Below are 8,276 nucleotides of genomic sequence, written 5' to 3'. Positions count from 1 at the left end.
TCCCCTTGGTTCACGCTAGCTTCCACCTGCAGCTAAACCTCCTCTCGTCCCCCTCTGGGCCATGGCCTGCAGGAGCCCGGCACGTCAGAAGATGGGCATCCATCAAACCCATTCTTTGATTCAGATTTTGCTGCCAAGGGGGGAGGACTTCGGTTGACGGGACAGAAGAGCACACGGAGGACTTGGGTTCTTTAGGAAGTGAACCCAATACTAGTGACGCAGAGCAGCGAGCAACTCCTTATTCATGACGATCACGATATTGGAGTCTCTCTTACCTCTCCTATTAGGGCAAAAATTGTATCACTTACGAAAGCTGACAGCCTCTATACATTTCTCGTGCATGTGCGTGCCTACTTCATACATCCAACAGGGATTACTTGACCTTGGAGGGTGAGGCTGTGCAAGGAGCGGTGCAGATAGATTTTTTCACATCCCTGCATATGTGTGCCAACTCTCGGGAGCAATGCAAGAGTTGCCGCTTTATTTACTGCCCAGCTCTTGACACCCTTTGAATTTTTATTTTTTTTTTAAATCTCATGATTTTCAGTTAATCTTGCAATTTTTGCCAGGAGCGTGGAGGCAGCTGGACAGGGTTAAGAATCACAGAATCACAGAACCATATAGGCTGGAAAAGACCTTTAAGATCATCGAGTCCAACCATAAACCTAACACTGCCAAAACCACCACTATACCATGTCCCTAAGCACCTCATCCAAACGTCCTTTAAATACCTCCAGGGATGGCGACTCAACCACTTCCCTGGGCAGCCTGTTCCAATGCTTTATAACCCTCTCGGTGAAGAAAAATTTCCTAATATCCAGTCTAAACCTCCCCTGGCGCAACCTGAGGCCATTTCCTCTTGTCCTATCACTTGTTACCTGGGAGAAGAGACCGACCCCCACCTCTCTACAACCTCCTTTCAGGTAGTTGTAGAGAGCGATGAGGTCTCCCCTCAGCCTCCTTTTCTCCAGGCTAAACAGTCCCAGCTCCCTCAGCCGCTCCTCATAGGACTTCTGCTCCAGACAGAAGGGACGTCCCCGAAGAAGGGACGTACCGTGAAGGAAACACATCTGCAATCCTCTACAGCACCACTGAGTTGCCGGTAACAGAGCTACACAGCTTTGCAAGACGTCTCCCAACCCTGATGCACCAGACATATGCCTGCCTATGTTTCTCCCAGTTTTCCCAAATTCCCAAGGGACAGGGAGCTCTTTTTTTTTTTGCTGTGTCTGAGTTGCACAAGGATGAGGCGGGGGGCACCACAACAAAACATGTGTGTTTAAAAAAATGTTTTAAAAATCCCACCCTGAACACTGAGCGGGGAATTTGGTGCCGCGGGATGAAGCCGTGCACGGAGTCAGTTTTGACTCTGGTTCACTCTTCTTACCTCCCCACAGCTTTTCCAGGATGGGGGGGGGGCGGGAAATTGAGCGGCTGATTTTGTTAGTGTCAAACTTCATTACTGAAAGCAGCTGATAGGAAGTGTAGTCTAATTGTTTTAATTTGCCTGGTAATTTATCAAACAACTGGTTCCTCGGTGTGCGCGGGTTCCCTCATTTCCTACCTCCAGCCCTTTTTGCGGTGGCACCCGCCCGGTGCTCCCCGCCGAGGTGGGACGTGCGACAGGCAGGTGAGTGGGGAAACCCACCCGGGGGCTTGTTCCCCACCCAGGACCCCACATCTCTTCAGCTCATCTCCCATCCCCGGTACCCAGGCTCGCCCTCTGCACCTTTTTTTTTTTTCTTTTTTAAACATAAATCAGCTTAGCAGATACAATCTTCATTAATGCCATGAACTGATGAGGAATGCTCCGACCGCAACTAATTTTTTGACACGGAGCACGAGGAAGATATAGATGCATTAGAGTTACTCCGCTTGAGGGTCTGTATCATCGCACACCCCCCCTCCCGTGTCTGCAAAAGGCTTCCGGGGAGTTAAATTAACATCGAAGTGACATTACACGGGAGATGCCACGGCGCGGTTGGACTCCATTTCCACCCGGCATGGGATTGCATCTGCAGAGGAAAAACAAATGTTCTGGAGCTTGTTTCTGAGAGGTTTTCAATCCGACAGGTATCGAGATCAAGCCTTTTCCCGCGACACGTGGTCCAGGAGGAAGAACGGCTGCCCGAGAAATGCCAGCAGAGACACGGCCCCCAAGCCACCGCAGGGGTGACGACAGCTGAGGACCAATGGCACAAGCAAATGGAGCGGGAGGAAAGAAACATTTTAATATGAATAAATACGGCCAAGCTACAGAGAACATACGTTTGGAAACAATTAATGGGGATCTGGGGAAACCTTGAGCTATTTGCACTGAAATGGGGGAATATGCCTCAGAAAGCACGCAGGCGGTGCGACGGCGTGGGGTGCTTAAAGCCGCTGCACCAAGGAGCTGTGTGCGTGGCGGGTGGCGGGATGCCTCGCTCCTTCCTTCCTTCCTTACCTTGGATGCCCATCGTCTGCGCTGGATGATTTATCTCCTTGCCCCAGGGTAAGAAAAACCCATTTGTGTGCTTTGGTGTTTCTGGAAGGGAAAGGAAACATTTTCAGACTGGAAATCCAGACAAGTTGCAGGCATTTTCTGAGTCTGCAAAGCCTGGGCTCCGGTGTGCTACGCCAGTGCTTATGTATGCAATTAATTTACATAATAAAATTTTAATAACGACGCCTGATGAGCGCTCAGCTGTGCTTTGCCTGCACGCAACTGGGGAATCTGTGCCTAAGCATCCAGTGCTAAGCAGCACAGGAGTTAAACCGACCCCAGCAGGACCGGGCGCCAGCAGACCGGGGCACTGAGCTTGGACCCGGCCCTTCCTCCCATCACCTTGGGCAAACCCCCGAAACAGGGGATGCCAGCGCCGAGGAAGCTCCTCTGGAAGCGGGAACCGGCAGACACCTGGGCTGGCGCAGGAGTGGAGGGGAACCCGGTCCCCCGCGCCGCTCTGCCCCGGGGACTGCCGTGCTTTGGGGTGCCGGGGGCATCGCTCGCCATGTCCTGCTGTGTGTTGGCACACAGCTCGTGGACTTATTCCCCTGATATACGTAATCCTCAGAGCACAAGGATGAGGAACTGGAACATTCCTAAATGCTGTCAAATAGACCAAGTGGAAATAAATAAGCATACGAGCATCTTACTTATATTTTATCTTTTTTTAGGTCTTTTTTTTTTTTCACTTCAAAAAGACTTTTCTATGGGTCAAACGAATTTCTGTTGCACTGAAAAACACACCATCTTCTTTTGCGGCCGTTCGCCATGACAAATTAGGCGGAGGTCCACTCAGCACGGCACGGCAGCTCAGCGATTACCCCGCTAACTGACTGTAGCACGGAGGCTGCGGTCCGGTTCCCTTCTCGGTCCCACCCCCGTCTCCTGCCTAAGGGCCCCCGCTGCATCCTCCAGGGTTTTGGGGGCTGAGCCGCCTGCCTTGCTGCGGACACGTGAATATTCACCACAGCACGAAGCCGGGCTGCGGCGTTCCACCTCGCCGCTGCACGCACAAGTTACCCGCGCAGCAGGTAATTGCTTTTCATGTGCGCCGCGTCTCAGTGAAAGCAGTGAGGTTCGGTAGTGCTGGGCTAATGCCCCCCTTCCAAATTTCTGTTGCTCTCTCTCCATCTGCTTTTTTACATCTATGGGCAAACCTGAACCACCCTTCAGCCAAGTTTCCCCTTGCAGCCAGCTGAACAGCTGCATTGGGTACCCGTCCTGACATGAAATGCTCTGCGAAATAACCAAGTCATCTCTAATTGAGTGCAAGATGACTGTATTCATTTAAAGGTGCCGTATTGATCAGCGCTAACGCTGCGCCGATCAATCACTCCAATTTAAACTTCCTGACTCTCCAGGAATCGATACATGCAAATAAAACCGCTAGAGAGTTTAGATGATTTAATTCTTACCAAAACCGCCGGGATCAGAAAGATCACGAGAAGAAAGCCCAGCCCAGGCTCCCCTGCCACGCTCCGGAGGGCATTTTGTGGTGGTTTTCCACCTTGCTTTCATCGCTGGCAGCTTAGGTCTTACGGTTTGGGGAAGGCGAGCAGACCTACAGGGGTGGGTCTGCAAAATCGCAAAATGCAAAATTGAATTTCATTTGACTTCGTGTGATTTCCTCCAGTCTCGGCAGCAGCCGTGCCCTGGGAGCCGGGGAATCTGCTGGTGGTGGTCTCCGGAGGGACAGCGGGAGAGGTCTGGTCCTGCCGGCGGGCAAAGGCTGGCAACCCCTGCCCCCCAAAAAACCCGTGCTCTCTCCTCCCCGATCCCTTGCAGGCAGCGTGTGGTGGGGAAATAAAACACGCTGGTGGATGATACAGGCACGGGAATAGAGGGGAAGAGAGAGAGGAGAAGAAGGGACGAAAAAGAGGACAATTGGATAAAAAAACCTCTTAGAAAAGGCTGGTTTGAAGTCCAAATCAGTCAGGAAAAAAAGCTTTCACAGCTTCACAGGATTTTCAAGCCATTACGATGAAAGAAACATTTGGAAGTCGCCATCGTCTCATCATCGCCCATCTCCACTGCTCACCGCTTTCAGGCTTGGTCCTGGTAACCTGTGGGTGAAGGAATCCCATTTTGAAAGGAGGGATGGTCTAATTTAATCTCTTTCTTCTCAAGGAACGATGTCAGCCCCTTTCTGATGGTGAGCCCCTTTCTCTTTGCTTACCTCAAAGATTGCTCTGGTCTCCGAGAGACCCCTGCTTCTTGGGCCAACATCATCACAACCAGAAAACCCCTAATTAGATCCCCCACCACCCCGATGCATATTTAAATACCAACAGGAGCCACTCAATAGCTCCAACGTGCTGCTGAGAGGTAACTGGAGTGTTTTAAATTTTGACACGTCAGCAATTAAAACCAGATCAAAACGGGCAAAAGCTTTTTGTCCTTTTCTTTCCTACTTTCCCTTTTCCCTTTCCATTGTCTTCTCGCCGGCACGGGTACAGTTTGGGGAGGACCGGAAGCTCCAGCTGTGAAACCAAAGGCAGAAGAACTCAGCAGGCAGCTGAGGCTGCTTGCTTACGCATTTTGTGCTGGCTGCTGCTGAGTGTCCCCAGACAGGCTCCTGTGACAGCTCAGCCATGGATTATTGTCCCTTTTTCATTCCCTTTGGAGGAAATCTGCCTTTGCAGGGGTTTGGTGACACCAGGGGGAGACCCTGTGAGCGCGCACAGCCGGGGGATGGCTGCGTAGACCCAGCGGCTGGGAAGGGGCAAGGACGTATTTAGGTTTTTATACATAAAAATATATATAGGTTTAGGTTTATATGTATAAAAATGGCTCCTTCGACCACCAACCAAACGTCCTGTTTTGAACTGCTTCTCCAGGCAGCAGATTGGCAGCTAATTGCCAGGCATCAGGCTTAAATAGCCTTGTGACAGGAAAAAAACTGCAACGAGGTGTGCTAAAAGCCTATGCGATAGGCTGTCTCAGCATGCTCGGGTTGCTGCTGGAGGCATTCGATGCAGATTAACCTTGTCTGGGGTGTTATTAAAGACAAGAAGAGTGGACAAAGCCAAGGCTTATGGAGCTCATTTGTCTTTGCATGCCTCCCTGGGTCCATTCATCAGTTGCTCTCTTGCAGACAGTGTCTCTGCAAATGCTCCCTGAACTCGAGCAGGGCAAAGCCATGTCCACCTTGGCACCCGGGCGAGACGACCGCCAGCCACGCTGGGACCCACTAGTTGCCAGTAACTGTGAAAGGACAGGACCTGTGGGCTCATCTGCATGGTGATGTGGGTGCCTCCAGGCTGAATTTTTAGGCACCTTGATCTCAGCAAAGCTCCGCTCGGGCATCTACACCCTCCCCGCGCTGCCCGGCCCTCCGGTTTCAGCTCTGCAAGACGGCGACCGTTCTCCCCGTCCCCTCGCTCCCACGGGGTAGATGATAACCTGATTAGGTGGGATGGCAACCAGAGAGCGCAAGGGTGGCCGTGCATGGCCTCGGTGAAGCCTACAAGGCAGATCTCACTCTCCCTCCACGCGAACTCTGGCCTCTCAGTTTCTACATCTATGAGAGGCAGTTCTGCCCCTCTCTCCGACAGATGCATCTTTAAAAGCAAACAATACTTGGGAAGGACCCAATATCGTCGGCGTGCAGTCCCAAGGGTCACAGACGCTGTGTTGCCCTGATTCTGGATTTCATGGGGTTAGAAACCTGTCATTTGTTAAAGTTCTGGTTTGGAGCACCTAAGTCTGCCCCTAACCCTGAAAGCACCTGTGACGGCAGGGTCCTTTGCTCCTCCTTCGTACCCGCGTACTTCGGTCCCGCGAGATTAATTCATTAGCGCATCTCCCTGCAGGGACAGCTGATGGCCTCAGCGGGCACAAGTCCCCTTCAGGCACCCGCGGCGTGCGCTGGAGAGGCGGCCAGACCCCCTTTGCTCACCTCGCGGCCCCGGGGGTGCCAGGGCCACTCGGGGCACAAGGGGCTCACCAAGCGCATTGCTGTAGGGCATCGCCTGGCGTTTTATAGCAGCATTAAAACGCCCTGGTACAAACGAAGCCGTAAGTAAAGGTTAGCCTGGTTTTCGAGATGTCGTCTCCGTAGGGCTGGGGATAGCGACAGCCGGTGCGAGTGCCGGAGGCTCCGCAGCTGCTGCCGAAAGCCAGCCTGCAGCCCCTCTGGCTGACCACCGGTGCTGGAGTGCTGGGGTACGACGACCACGCTCCGTGCAGTTACTCTGTTCTCCTTTTATGTCCCTGTGACAAAAAAAAGAAAAATAAGTGTTTCGGCTGCAGATTAAGCTTTTATGTCAAGCTCTGCTCAAAGACAAATTCTGCTCAATCTTAGCCTGCAAAAACACTAAAGAATGTTCGTTAAAGCAAACAGCGTAAGCAAATGCAGAAATAAGGATGCATGTGCATAAAACAAAGCAAAGACCAGAAAATGAGGTGGTATTTCCCTTCTTAGGAAATTACAGCGTTGACATGATCATTTTACTGATTTGAAATACTAAACAACCAAGTCACCTCTAATTAAGTGGAAAGCTGCGATATTCATCCAAACGCGGTGTATCGATTACGGCGTGCTCTGAAACCAGTCAATCTTTCCATTTTAAGTACCGAGCCATGAGTAAAGCAGCAAACATGGGCAATGCTTCCTGACAGCTATCGATAAATTCACACCCCATTTCCAACCCCTCCCAGCAACCAAAAAGGTGTCGATCCCACCGTTCCAGCCCTCCGTCGCCGCCTCCTTCTTGCAGTTTCCCCATCTCTCTTCCTGCCCTCCCCACTCCCAGTTCTTATTTCTGTAACGTAGAAATAAATCAGCCTGAAATGCTGATATGCTATTGAAATGAAATGCTATTCTTTCTATAACGTACCCAACGCTACATCAGCCTGAAATGTGGTGAGAAAACCCAAGTATGGTTGCTGGGCTGTGTGTGGATGCTCGAATGGCACAATACTGGAATAAAAGGTAGGCTGTAAGCAGCGGATCAGCTCTCAAAAGGGGATTTATTTATTTTTTAACGTGCTTTGTGCAATACGCAGGTCCTCACCTCGGTGCGCAGACAGAGCGGGGCAATGGAGCGTCCCCAGAGGACACCCCAGCTTACGGGCATAGGAGGGCCCGGGAAGAAGGGTTCACCTTGCTCAATTTGGTTGATTTGGGCAGGTCGAGGATTTTTCTGGAGTGAGAAGAGGACCGGCTCGCTTGCTGACGGTGCCCTAGTCCTTACTTTGCTTTGCCTGCGACAAGCAAGTTGCCTTCAGGAAAACAAAGAAGAGTCTTAAATAGTCAATAAAAGTGAGTTTCCATTTCAATCCGTTGGGCCTTATTTCCTGGAGAGCTATGATCTCAGACTTGTCGTACGTCTCCAGACACACGTGCATCTGCCCTGGCATGGGGAAAAAGACAGCTGATAAGCCCAGTGTTTCCCATCTAACAGATTTCCCCCTTCCTCCCCAAATCTCCGTTCTTTAAAAAACATATACTAGGGGTTAAGAGAAGGCACACACATACTCTCTCCCTTCCGGCTCAAGTTTAAATAAGAAGGCAGATCACATCATTTCTTGGACATAGGCTAGAGGAGGTCACACCGCACGTGATGAGCAATTGGTGTGGGGTCCAAAGCGGCTACCCGTGGGCACGGTCCTCGTGCCACCCCCGTCTGCGGTCTGCTAGGCAGGAACAGTAGCTTTCAGCTTTCAAGAGAGCTTTTGTCACCCATGCTGATAGAGAAAAAGGTGTTTTCTTTGTGCTTCAAACTGTTCCAGCTTTGCAGATACCAGACAGGGAAAAAAATAAAAAGCCAAACGCTCTCGTATCTGT

This window comes from Mycteria americana, chromosome 3 (genome assembly GCF_035582795.1).
Source record: "Mycteria americana isolate JAX WOST 10 ecotype Jacksonville Zoo and Gardens chromosome 3, USCA_MyAme_1.0, whole genome shotgun sequence".
In the NCBI taxonomy this organism is placed as follows: Eukaryota; Metazoa; Chordata; class Aves; order Ciconiiformes; family Ciconiidae; genus Mycteria; species Mycteria americana.
Note: the sequence above shows the minus strand (reverse complement) of the source record.